The following is a 13,719-nucleotide window of genomic DNA, read 5'->3' as shown; positions in this document are numbered from 1 at the left end:
TTTACGGCAGCATTATCGTTAAATTCTTATACTGCTTTATTCGGGTATACGACTTGAACACTGTTTTAAAACAATACGTTGTGGTGAACAGCTTTGCAAGCAGAAACTAGAAAACGTGACCTATGTATTTAAATAAATATATGTTTTTAATTAAATTATCCCCGTACATATGTATCGATGTATTGTCCCCTTTTAATTTAAACACTCACAAAGCCGATAAAGACATCGATATGTTCGCGCGCGGGGTTTTCATCAGTGCTGCAGACTTGGTTTATTTTAGGCTATGTACAAAGTTATAAACTTTACTAAATAATAATAATTGACCTTTTTAAAATGTGATTTATAAAATAATGTATATGGCATATTCCATCACTAAAAAACCCCAAAGAAATCTTTTATTATTTAAAATCATTTTAGTTTGAAACATTTAACATTAACTTAACAAATTTAAATCATAAAATGTGTTGCTTATTTTGTTTCTTCCTTTCTTCCGTTGTTTTTATTTACGTGATGGTTAATTTTTATATTTCATCGATGCCGATGGCTATCGATATGGCTAATGGTGGCTAATACATATGGGATGTGCTATCGATTATTTAGCTTTTTTTTTTTTTTTTCAAAATCTAGCTTGTGCGGCCATGTTAAAGTGTAATTTTAATGATTCCCAATAAGCTGTCCGCATTATTCCGCAACGGTTTTATTGAAAGTATCTGGAAAATGTCGAATAATGTGTCGCTGTAATCAAATAAGGGTACTTGGGTAAATATATTTATCTATCCATATTTTAAATGTCTTGGTCTTGCCTTAAATAAGCTAATGTCGCAACACTGTCGCGAGCTTTCGCAGAAGCGTCGGTGTTTCTGGGCCGTAGTTCGTTGCCGGAGTCGTCGAAACCATTGCGTAGTCGCGCGCAACTCTCGCGTCGTGTCGTCGAAAAACCCGGAGTTGTCCTCCCATCATCTCAGTTCGAAACACGCAGGAGCCCAGCGCAAACAAATCCAACATTTCTGTGTGTTTTCTTCAGTTTCAGTTTCGGTTTTATTTTTTTTTTCATTTTTTTATGCGAATTACATAGAGTGGAAGCAGTGGTGGACGGAGAGAGAACGAGGGGGCGCACGTGTCGCAGTTGACGTTGGCGTCGCAGTCGGCAATTGTTGCACACTGCTTCTTGTTTCTTTCTTGTTTGTTGTGTGCTTCTCGTGCCGTGTCCGTTAATGTTTTCCCATTCTCCTCCTCTCGCCCACCTCCACCACGCTTTCTGCAGTGCAAAAAAGTGAAATGCGGAAATCAACGCGTTGAGAAAATAATATAAAAGATGAAAATTAAGAATAAATAAAGCAACGATTAAAAGAAGTAAATAAATAATAATCAAGAGTAAAACACAGTGAAAAGACGAAGAATTCACGGCGGAAAAATCACGAAATCATCCAAGAGAGTCGAAGGAATACAAAAGATATAAAATACAACAAAAACCAAAACATAAAGCAATCAAAAAGCAACAAACAACAAACCAGCAACAAAAGGTAAGCAACGACTAATAGAAACGTATGAAAACTTAAGGCAGAATATATTGTGTAATGAAGTTGAGTTTCTTGTACGGCCCCGAAAAATAACGGGAATAATACGAACAAGAAGCCAGGGCACACACATACACTGGCATTAACTGAGAACACACACAAGAAGCAAATGCGAAAGTGATACTCGTAGGTGGTGCGACAGGGACGGCGAGTGGCATAAACACACTTCTAATTGTAATTGTTGTCTACTGTCGCTCTGCCGGCGCCTCTGCCGCGCCATTAACCGTTGCTCGACGACGGCACGCCAAGCGAAGTTTACCAGCGAAGAAGAAGGGATAAGACAAAAGGTGGGAGTAGAATTAGGAGAAGCAGGAGAAGTTAGTGGAAAAAGGGAATGGAAATTAAGTCAACTAACTTTGTTTAGTTAGTTATTTCTTTTTTTTTTACTTCAGTTTAGTTTTAGTTCTCTTAATATTTTCGCCGCACATTCACTTGATTGTAGAATAATAATAAGTAGGAGAAGGGGAACAGGGTAAGATAACCATTTACTCTGCTCACAAATGAATAAAAACAAAACCAAAGTTAAAAAACAGCAAAAAATTATTTATTGCTGTTTGTGCTATGGTATTAAATATTTATTAAAACTCGTGTTTGCGTGTTGCCAAAACTTTGTTTTTCTTTGTGTTTCTTTAGTATTATTATTACTATTTTTATTTGTTTATTGCAAAAATAATAAAGGGGCTTTCTCTTAGTTTGTTCTTTTATTTATTACATTTTTTTTGTTGCATAAAGTGTGTCAGCTTAACAACTTTTGAAACCGCAATTATGTCAGGAAGTGGATACAAAAAAATAAACTACAATTGTTTGCTTTCTGAGCGCAACACACACACTTACACCGGCGCACTTTGCGGTTGCATAAGTGTCAACCGCAATACGAACAGTTTGACAGCCACAGCAACAGTTTGAAGTTTCAAACTTCAAAGTAAACGTACCAGAGATACGGGCAAACATCCTTAAAGTCAGTCCTCAGTAAATATGCATCACCAGGGCAGGCAAATACATGTCTGCACTTTGATTTTTTGATTATTTTCGTGTTTTTCGGTATTGTATTTTAAATTTAATTTAAAAGATGTGATTTTTAATAGGTATTTAACCTTAATCATTGGCAGTTTAATAACAATGTCTTAATGTATGATACTAAAGGAATTTTGCAATATAGAATGAAGTGAATTGCATTTTCCATTTATTTCAATTATCCTTGCAAACTTCGGGTCATTTGAGGCTACACTGTACACGGGATTAAAGGGTGAAGTCACATGGAGCACCTGTGTGTGGTCTCCAAAAGGGGGAAGTCAAGGTGGGGAGTTAAGGTGGCAGGCAGTGTCGGGTTAGTTGACATCCACACAAGATTGATATTGATGCCCTTTACACCCACGCCCACACACACACACAGTGAGTCACGGGAAATGAAGAAAACTACTTAAATATTTAAAGCAATTGCCAGGACAAACGTAGAGATGTGCAAGGAGAAGAGCGATAAAGCCAAGTGTAGAAAGAAAAAGAGAGAGATAAAGACAGAGAGGAAGATAGGGAACGTGAAATTGAATGGTTCCGCTGTCTCCTGCGGAAGTCCTTCCCCCGAAAAGTATGCAAACAATGCCAAATGGCACCAACACAAATGCCAAGTAAATCTTTAGCAAGTTCCTTCACCCTCCAGGAACCCCCAACTCCGTCCAAGGAAACGCGAGAAAACCCACAAAAAAAAAGAAGAATAAATAAAGAACAACGAAATTTACAAGAAGAGCCCAACAATGTCACGCATGTGTAGCTTCGAGTGTGTGTGTGTGGTGTGTGTGTTGTGTCAAATGAAAAGAGCCAAAGCATTAAAAATGTACCAGTAACCACAACAACAAAAATCAAATGCGAAAGCAGACACAGGAATACTCTTAAAGATTGTTAAGATCCAACGAGAAAGTTCTATGGAATTATGATTATATAGCATTTACAAATGAACTAAAAATTTATCCTTAGCTATTTTATTCCATACTTTTAGATACCATTTTAAAAAGATTTAAAATCTTTTGGGATATCCTATAATAATATTAATTATAGAACTAATAATAATAATACAAATCAACTCGCTTTTTATCTTAAATTGAAACATTTAAATCAAGATCTAGTGACCGCCAGAAGAGAAGCTTATAAAAAGAGCTTTAGTAGAATTTTTGCACTCACTGTAGAGTCACTAAGATACGCCTTATCGAGGGTATAAAAAGTCCAAGCTGACGGGCGCCGCAATTTGCTGTTAACATAAAATAAATAAAATGAAGCAGACACACTGGCATATATATAAATATAAATATGTATAGAATGCTGCTGGCAGTTGACTTTTAACGCTGACTGTTGTTCCCATTCCAATTTGCACATTTTCACATCCCAGCCTGCTGCTGCTCCACATTTCGTTTGACTTTCTTCGGTCGCAAATTTTCAATTTCACTTTGAGCATATTAAATATATGACAAATCGTAAATAAGATGGTATACACTGTGCGTCTACAAGTAATTAAGGCAGGAATGTTAAAACAAAGCAGAGCAGGGACTAAAGTCTTGTATTTTATACAATTTAATGAATCAATTTGATTTACTTTATATATTTTTTTTTCTAACATAAATATCTATTGAGTTTAAGTCCTTGAGAGCTGATTTACTTTATGGCAGTGCCGTTGCCATTGTTCTACTTTTATTACTCAAAAAGTTAATGAACTGTAAGAGGTCCCTGGGAAGAGAAGTCCTAAAGGCAAGGCAATGGCCAATCAATCAAATGGTATCAGGAAACCCTTAAACAGATTTGCAATATAATGTATATGGGGCCTAGAAGAAATCACAGTTCACCTTGTGTGTGGCGGAGGAAGGCCTAAAAAAATATTTGTTGTCGGATTTCCATAAAATATATATGTATGTTAGACACACACACAAAAAAAAAAAAAAAAGAAATGTGTTTAGCTGCCCGCGTTCCTTTTCTTTTCTTTTTCGCCCTGAAAATGTTTTATGTTTGACATCCGTTGGCATCCGTGCTGCTGCTACTGCTGCTGCCCTGCCGTGACTTCCGTTTCCGCATTGCACTGCGCTGATTTAGCCCCTTTCCTGAGCACACTCCTCCCTTTCTCCCTCACAACTGCATTATCCATTCAACACTGAGCGGAATAAAGGCAGATAGAGGGCGAGATTTATGGGGCACCGGCAAATGATTTAGTTATTTGTATCTTCAAATCGATGTTCAACATATTATTTACATTTCCTACTCAATCCCTGGAAGTATAAACATTAATGTTATATTATTTCCCTCATTTTAATAATGTTAGTCATCAAACAAACATCTGAAAAGACTCTCTGACTTACTAAGCTTTTCCCACTACTCAAAATGAAGCTGGAAAATATTTATATGAGACAGTATTCCGATATATCCCATTTTGGCATTTTTCCCGCTGGTTTTCCTCCCTATTAACCGTAATTTATTGCATTTTTTTCCGGGTGCAGGCAGCAGCACTTATCGCTGTACAGTGAAGCCAGAAGCTGGGCCACCTGCTGACTTCCTGTCAGATTGTCAGACTGTTTGGCTTTGGCTTTGCCTAGGGATTTGGCTCTTGGTTTTTTGGTTGTTCTCTCTCTCTTATGTTTGGTTCTGGCAGCTCCTGTTCGGTGCTCCCCGCACTAGCGTCCTTGTCCTCGTTGACCTTGTGCCCGAGATCTGGCTGTCGTATCAAAACAAGTTTATTAACATTCCACTGGCTATCAAAGTGGTCCCCTTTGGCCGCCGCTCCTGCTTTTACACTTACTTGGCAGTTTTTGGCAGTGGCAGGTGCCAAGAGGGCGGGGGAGAAGGGATAGAAGAGGACAATTACATATGTAAAATGTGGCTACAGTTTGGCAGCCACTGGCAAAATGGCAAATGGCGGACGCCGTCTTGTCGCCATGAAATGGCTGCGAGAATCCCTATAGCCTGCTTTCCGGCTGAATCTGTACCAGAGGAAGTGCCGCCAAGGAAGCCAGGGTTGTCAAGGCCAAATATCCTTTTGAGACTTATTTTCCATACCTTACAATCGTAGTGAAATCTATTAAATTAATTAATAAATTGCTTGGCAATTAAGGTTGTATTAATATTTCGAATTGGAGTTGGAGTTGGACTTGGGACAACCCTAGATGAAAACTGAAGAAGCTGGAAAAGCCAAAAAGGAAAACCCCTAAGCACGTGCGCAATATGTAAATTTATTTATTTCTCTGTCGTTGCTGCCTGCCTGCTCGCCACTTCTCAGCTTTTTCCAGCATTTTCAGCTCTTTCGGCTTTTTCGGCCCATTCCTGCTCACTTTTTGCCCAGTTTTTGGCTTTTTGGTTTCTGCTCTTCTTGGCCCTTGTGCTTGATGTTGTTTTTATGTTAATGTCCTGGCCGAATGTGAGTGTGTGTATGTGCAGGCGAGCAAACGAGCGAGTGAGCAAGTCCCTAAGCTGTTTGTATGGCAAGCGAGGACTCGGGTCCTTCCCGCTCATGTGCTTGCTCATTGCTTTTAATAGCCAACAACACGCCATGCATTAATTTATGAATTTCGTGTTGTACCCGGCCGAAGGATAGGCGTGGTCCTTCCGCCCACCCGGAAAGCTTTTAGCCAGAGAGCCAAGAGCCAACAAACCGCAGAAATAATTATAAAGAAAGAAAAGAAAATGCAAAACGTTAGGCAGTCTACGAAAAAAATTAAAAGATATTTGCCGATTATAGCCAAATAAATGATTACCTGTAGCTGTCGAACCTTAAGTTATCCAGCTTTGCTTATATATTTAATAACTTTCATTTACACCAAAGTTGTTGGTTAATATTCCCCAAATTCCTGAAAATCTCTGGGTTATTACTACCATAAATGGCTCATATTATAAAAACAATCTAATGCAAAGGACTCAATACAAATTGATACTAAATAAGGATCAATAAAGTGAATGCCCTAAATCAATACCAAATATACTATTCCCTGTAGTCTGAAATGAATTTGTTATGAGTAAAGCACATGTATATTCTGCTGAGATTACTATAGCAATTATAGTAAGTGTTTAAATCAAAAGCTCTTTTTGACCTATGGCCAATAAGTTAGTTTCTGGTTATTTTTCCCCCTCTTACATTCCCTCTTGTTATTAAAATGCGCATTCACTATTTCTTTTCCGCCATTTATCAATGGCGTTTAAAATGTCTATAAGCCCTTTCCGTAAAATTGATAACAACACAACCAAGTTTTTGCTTGGAAAAAAACACGTAGCAATAAAAATGCAAAGACCGTAAAGTGGTTGCAATGAAATATATGATACCAAAGAATACAATTTGCTGTATTTAAATACTATAAATCTTTTTTGCAAATAGAAATCTGCAAAGGCACTTAAGTGATGAAGTTGTTTGGTAACTTATGAATTTAATTGGCATCAAATGCTATTAAATGTATATTCTATGTTTATACACTTGCAGGGTATTACACTTTTAGTCAGAACACTCTAAAGCAGTGAAGGAATCATTTTCGACCCTATAAATCATATATATTCTTGATCAGCATCAACAGGCGAGTCGATCTAGCTATGTCCGGGCAACATTTCATTTTTTCAAAATTTTGAACATTTTTTAAGGGCTTACATCGTTAAAATTATCAAAAAATTCGACAAAAATTTTAAATGTTTTAAATTATAAATTATTTTTGCACATTTATTAACCTAGTAAAAACTAGCAAAAAACTGCTTTCCGAATTGAAATTAATGCATTTTTGGCTTAGTTATGATCAATCGAAAATGCAAGGATATTCCAATTTTGGCTTTCCAAAGTTAACTTCCTATCTCGTTAATATGCATAATAATGACATTTATATACGTACTACATTGCATATTGATTTTAATATGACTACATACAAATTTTAAAGGACATTCCCAAGCTTGTTCTTTCGATAACTTGCCGTTTTGGAAGTCGAAAGTAACCAACCGGAAATTTAAAACTTTTGCAGGCCAATGGCTTCTTTAGCTGCCTTTATCCTTGCTTTATGCCTTTATCCAGTATCCAGTAGCCAAGAATCCTTTATCTTCGGTCAGTGCTTGGCAAACTGTAGACGCCAGCTTGTCGACGGCCCAAATGTCGCAGCATACTTTTCGGCGGGCGCTGTAAAACTATTACAGTTATTGTCGTTCGCTCGGTGTGTGTTTCTCGTATGTGTGTTAGTGTGGGGGATCCCCCCGACTTGAAGGAGAGAGAAGGATATCCTATTCTTGCTGCCTCTTCTTCTTCTTTGATTTTCTGCTCTTTTTGCTCGACTTCTCGTTCTTGTTTCACTTATGTTTTTTCCCCACTTTTTTCGCGTGTGTGTGTAAGTGTTCTTCTCCGTTTGTGTTTGCCTTGCTTTGGCCTATTGTTTGCTTATCATGCGTCCTTCCAAGTGTGTGTCTGTGTGTGCATATCTACCCAGTGTTTGTAAAGTGTGTGTGAGGGAAAGTGATCACAATAATGGAAGTATAAACAACAATGTCTAGAGATTTTAAAACTCTGAAAAAGAGGACTTAAAACATATTGTAGAATAAAAACTAACTAACTAACGTCTAAGTGGAGTTGGATTAGGAAAAATTAACCATACTCTCAATCGTCCTTTAGAAAACATTTAAAAACAAACGCAATTTAATGTAAAAACAAAGAACTTAATACTTATTAAAGAAGTGCCCTAGCTTGTCCTATTTATTATACATTTCTATATGCCAAAGAGGTCGACCCGGGTATCTCATAGTCGACACGGTTTTCCTTTTAAAGGCTTGTGTGTGAGCGCTTTCTTACTGTGTCAATATTTTTTGGCGTAAGCTTTGCTTTTAGCCATGACAAGTAAATATGCCATCACAGAAGCGGCAGAAGCTGAATAAATTGGCCAGTCTGCGACTCAGTTTTCCGTCTCAGCTTCTGGACGACAACGACGACGCGTCGGCACCGCCTTCATTCTTTCATTTTCCCCTTATTTTTACCCCCCCAATTTTTCCCAGGAAAAAAAAGGCAGACAAAAGCCCATGGCCCATGGAGTTCTCTCGAGTTGTTGTTTTTGTTAGTGTTAGTGTTAGTGTTGCTTTGGTTGCGCGTGGCGCAATCGAAAAAGTTTTTATGACACAATTTCCTTTTGTTGCCGTTTGCCGTTCGGCGTTCGCCTCTCGTCTTTCTTGGCACACTTTCGATTTTCGATTTTGCCATCGAAAGAAAAATAAAGGAGCAGAAGGATGAGGAAACGCTAGGAGAAGCGGAAAGAAAGCGATGGCGAACTGAGTCATTTTCATTTTCACTGGAAAAGAAACTCCATATTCTGAAATAGGGAATAGCTCTTAACATCATATTTAAAGTTAAAAAACTTTTCTTGAAGGGTTTAGAAATGTGCAGTTTTCAACAGGACCAAAGAATGTATCCTTTTCTTTCCCAAGTGTGAGTTGAAACAACTGGAAAAGAAACTTTGGAAGAGGAACTTAATGGAAGCTGTCCCTAAAATCAAATTTTCAGTACTATACAACTTATTTAAAGTCAAAAAACCATCCTTAAATGGTTGATTGAAACTCCTACAGAAGAAAATATCCTTTTCTTTCCTCAGTGTGTATAGAAGCAGCTGAGGGAAACTTCGAAGGAGGCGGCAAAAAAGGTCTTGGACTTCTCCTGCTGCTGCTTGCTATATTTAGAATATATTTGGTGGGCGTGCTAACTGGGTCTTCGCTCTGGCTCTGCGCGAAAGGCAATCGGCACAAGGATATACGCTTGCCACCCAGTTTACCAGAAAGAAAGGCAAAAATTCAATGCAAAACGAAGTTGCATGCAAGAAAAGCCATGCAAAACGGGCCAAAATTATGTGTTGCATACTTACGTGTGCCGCGCTGACCTTGCGTGTGGCTAAAAGGGGGAGAAAGGGGCCTGGACTGGGGACGGTGTTTGGGGTTGGGGTTGGAAGAACAAGGAGGCAGCAAAGACGTGGCCAGGTGCAACACTATCTTTAAATGTATGTCTGTCGGTGGGTTTTATTGCACAGCTCGTTTCGGGCAGCAAAGTCTAATTGGATAGGGAGACGGAGACAGAGGCGCACAGTAGAATGGGGAAAGAGATGGGAGAACGAGATGCAGAAAGAGATAGAGATGGAAACCGCTGGCCTAGACCAAATTAATCGATAAAAAGATCAAATTGAATTTGCTACCGGTGGAGAAGGAGGAGGAGGAGGAGCAAAGCGAAAGCAAGGCGAACTGAAACGGTAGGGCCAAGAGAGGCAAAAAGCGGGCCCAAAGGCAGCCAAGTGAGCCGTGAGCTAAGGCCAAAAGCTGATAAGCCGCCGCAACAATAAAATCAAATCACATCTGGCCTGCGCCACATTAACGAGTATGGAATACCGAGTACCAAGTGCCTAGTAGCGAGTACCAAGTACGAAGTAGTGAGCAGCAAGTGCCTAGTATCGAAAAGTATGAATAGGGGATTTTATTGCCTCATTTTAGTTGGACTTTAGCTCTAATAAATGTCTGAAATATACACTAACTGAATTTAAAGTATTTGCTTACTTTGTAATCCTTCAAGTTTTTAAATGATGTACAAATCATCAAAAGATCCTCCCTATGTATAATTCATTATTTCAATTAAATCAAATAATAAGCCCTAGGACATTTTTTGATTTATGCATAGTACTCAAAATGAAAATTTATTCAAAGAAATCCAGCGAGAACTTAAAACAAACACTTGGAGGACATCAAATGGAAGCAGAGAGTCGCTGAATTTGCCGCTGGAGCAAAAACGAGACAGCTTCCCTTGTTCTCTCTCCCACTCCATTAATTTAATGAAGATGAAGACTCTTCTCCATTTACTTTTCATATGCTGGCAGTTGCCTAATTAACTACAAAATATGAATAAAAATGATTCACTCAAAAGGACTGACTGGAGACAAATTGGAGGAATTAGTCCCAGGCATTTAGCTACTCGGGTGTGTATATATAATGGGTTTGTTGAGGGGGATATATAGCCAGAGATTCGATTCGTAGCGTTGCAGTTGAGCTGAGGAAATTCCCGTCTCGATTCCGCCACACTGCAATCTTCTTTCAGTGAATTATTTATTCTGAACAGGGGATTGAGGGAGAGAATGGAAAATGGGGATTCCCAAAATAGACTTTCTTTGGCGTTTTTTGTTTTTTTGTTGTCTTGGGTTAATGAAATGGCTGCCCTACTTTTCCAGCCCGGGCCAAGGCGCCCCAACTTGGCACGCAAAAGTCAGAGGCCCAGTTTCAAGTCCACACGGAGCAAAAATATATATATATATATACGAATATCCTTCTTGAAGTCTTCTTCAAAATCAAATCAATAACAGGGAAAATTCAGTCTGTTCTTTGATTTTAAGTAAACAACATATTAAAAAGTAAAATAAAATAATAAAGGAAACCTAGAATCTTAAATAATGACTAAAAATGCTCCGAAAGTGTGTGTAAATACTATTCTTAATTAATGTTTTTGTTGTGTCTTTGATTTAGTAGGAGATTTATGCCAGTTTCTTTTGTATTTTATCTGGGCGCAGGTTCCCGTTCTTGTTCCATTCCCAGTAGCAGTCACTGTCACAGTCCATGGTCTAAGGACTTGCCAAATCAAGGTTAAGTATATGTATTTATGCGCATACCCAAGTAGCAATGACTTGTGCACATATATACATATATATCTATATATATATATATTTCCCAAGGAGCGACAACGCGCAGACAAAGGACCCGAGTGCTTGGGGTCTCGGTCCTTGGGTCCCTGGGATGGGCTTCCCTGTTTTCCCTGGGTTCTGAGAAGCCAGTGGCCTCCTTTAGGACAGGAAATGTCAATCAATTAGCCCGGCCCTAGGCGCCAAATGCGTCGGCGGTTAGTCCTGAAACGGGGGGAATCCTTTCGGGGAATCCTTGGGTCTTTGACCAGGCGCTGATTGCATTCGCCACTCGGCACCAGGCAACCGCCACACACAGTCCCCTGTGCTCTGTGTCTGTCTGTGTGACCTTTTCGGGACAAAACCTGCAGGATCCATGTGCAGGAGTGATGGCGTTCTGGTAACCTGTTTGACTTTAATTTATACGCAAGGTTTTCTGATTTTCTCGGCTTGATTTACCTTCTGGGAAGTTTGCTATTTGTGTGAACTTTGCCAATTTTGTAAACTCCAATTAGGGCCAATCTATCTAAGAACTTGATAATTGGTTGAAACCCATTCGTTTAACAGTTTAGTCAAGTTGGATTAAATGCATTTTTAGTCAGAAGCTTGTAACGCTGTGACGGCGTCACTTCCGACCCTATAAATTATTTATATTCTTCATCAGCATCATTATCACAATCACTATCACCATAGATGTTAACAGCGGGGAGGCCGCGGACAGACTGAAGAAAGTGACACGTCAGTAGCTGTATTTATAGTCTACGAGCAAAGAGAAGAGCAGAGAGAGTGAGATTAACAGAGAAAGTGAGAGTAACAGAGATAGTGAGAGTAACAGAGAAAGTGAGAGCGAGAGAATAAGAGATTTCTCAAGAGGCTCTAACTTTCTCTGTTGCTCTCTCTACTCAGAGACTACAAATACTACTGTAGTCGCAATGACTCTTTCTGTCCGTGGCCTTCCCCTTGTTTACATCTATTGTGATAGTGACAGTGATAGCGATCGCCCTTCGACCCCCTAAAAATATTTAAACGGAAAGATGACACCATGAAATGCCTAATTGATGTCACCAGAAATACATCATTATGCCCTTTCAGGGTATAATTATAATAATATAATTTTAGTCAGAAGCTTGCAACACAGTGAAGGAGTCGTTTCCGACCCTATAAATCATATACATATATTCTTGATCAGCATCAACAGGCGAATCTTTCTAGGCAGGTAAGAAAGAAAAATATTTTTTCGCATTTTTTTTATAAGGGGTTGCATCGGTAAATTGTCAAAAACTTTAAAAAATGTTTAATTTTATGTTGAGTATGCAGATTGGTTAACATAATAAAAACTAACATAGCAACGCTTTCCGAATTTAAATGAATGCTTTTTTGTTGCTTATTTATGAGTTTTTAAAACTTCGTTCTGTCGAAAAAAATAGTCATCAAAAATGTTGATGGATATTATTTAAAGAATGCGAATATTTAAGCTTAGTTATGAATGATTTCTGAATATTTTGCATATAAATTTGATTTTAATCTCTTTAATATGCATCATTAATTATTAAAAAATTATAATGCAGTTCAACCAAGATAATACAAAATTTTCTCAGTTTTTATTTAACGTGGATTTATTAGCAATTATTTAGCCTAACTATTAATGCAATCCACAAATTTGGTTAAAGGCAATTATATATTGTTAAGTCATTTCAAAGTCTGACAATTCAATGTCTGTGCCTTATTTTAAAACAAAAGCTAAGCCAATTTTATTTTATTCTGCCCTAAATTCTTATATAAATAGTTCAAATGTCTATTCTGTCTTTGATTTATATTAGTTCTCTATATATTTTTTGTTATAAATTTCCTGCCTGTCACATACAATTCATGAATTTCCCCAAAAGAAAACAAATCAATGACAGATATAAATTCCATATAAAATTCTGGAAAACTGTAGATCAAAGCTAAAGGTTGTTTAATTTGCACAAAATAACGTTTGCTTGGGCGTCCCATTTATTTAGGAAAAAATATTGATAAATCAAGCGGTTGCCCCCATTTCGAATTCAATCGAATCCGAAGTAGCTATGTATGTCGGTCTCCTTCCCGGGAATGGGGGTCCATTGTCCTGGCTTCGCAGCAGCAGCAGCATCCTTGGTCTGTTCTTGGTCTGCTCCCGTTGTCTGGTTGGAACTGGCACTGGCCCTACCCTCTCGGATAGGCCCCTTTTGGGCCTATTGTCCCCATGAGCTTTGTTTTCTGTTTGCTGTTTTTCACGTCCCTCTCTTTGGGTTTTGGCTTTGTTTTGGTTTCCCCCCTGCATTTGTGTTTGTGTAATTGTTGCAACAATTGTGCTTTCCGAATGGGATATACCACACAATGTACATACTACAACTACAGTGTACCATATACAGTTGAGGTTCAGTTAATAGTATCTGCAAAGATTGGAATTAACATAGGTAGGTTAAAGAAAATAAATCAAAATATAATTTTAGAAGAAGCTTACGCAAGGAAGGAGGAATAAACTCGAATACTTT

The 13,719-nt window shown here is 38.2% G+C and overlaps 1 protein-coding gene across 11 annotated transcripts in view; it reads left to right on the top strand.

The window, feature by feature from the left end:
• The first annotated feature begins 821 nt into the window (after positions 1-821).
• eag (potassium voltage-gated channel protein ether a go-go) overlaps positions 822-13,719 on the top strand; it is a 69,028-nt gene continuing 56,130 nt past the window's right edge. For 10 of the 11 annotated variants that reach the window (XM_086835812.1, XM_086835809.1, XM_086835811.1 and 7 more), the window contains exons 1-2: positions 822-1,009; positions 1,265-1,523. The gene's annotated coding sequence lies outside the window, so the exon portion shown is untranslated. Of the gene's footprint in view, positions 1,010-1,041; positions 1,524-13,719 lie in introns of those variants that run through there. The other variant, XM_086835813.1, reaches the window with a different exon arrangement.

The sequence above is a fragment of the Drosophila serrata genome, unplaced genomic scaffold (assembly GCF_035046125.1).
Source record: "Drosophila serrata isolate PLE 108 unplaced genomic scaffold, ASM3504612v1 contig_276, whole genome shotgun sequence".
Lineage (NCBI taxonomy): Eukaryota > Metazoa > Arthropoda > Insecta > Diptera > Drosophilidae > Drosophila > Drosophila serrata.
Note: the sequence above shows the minus strand (reverse complement) of the source record. Positions and strands in the feature narration are given on the sequence as shown.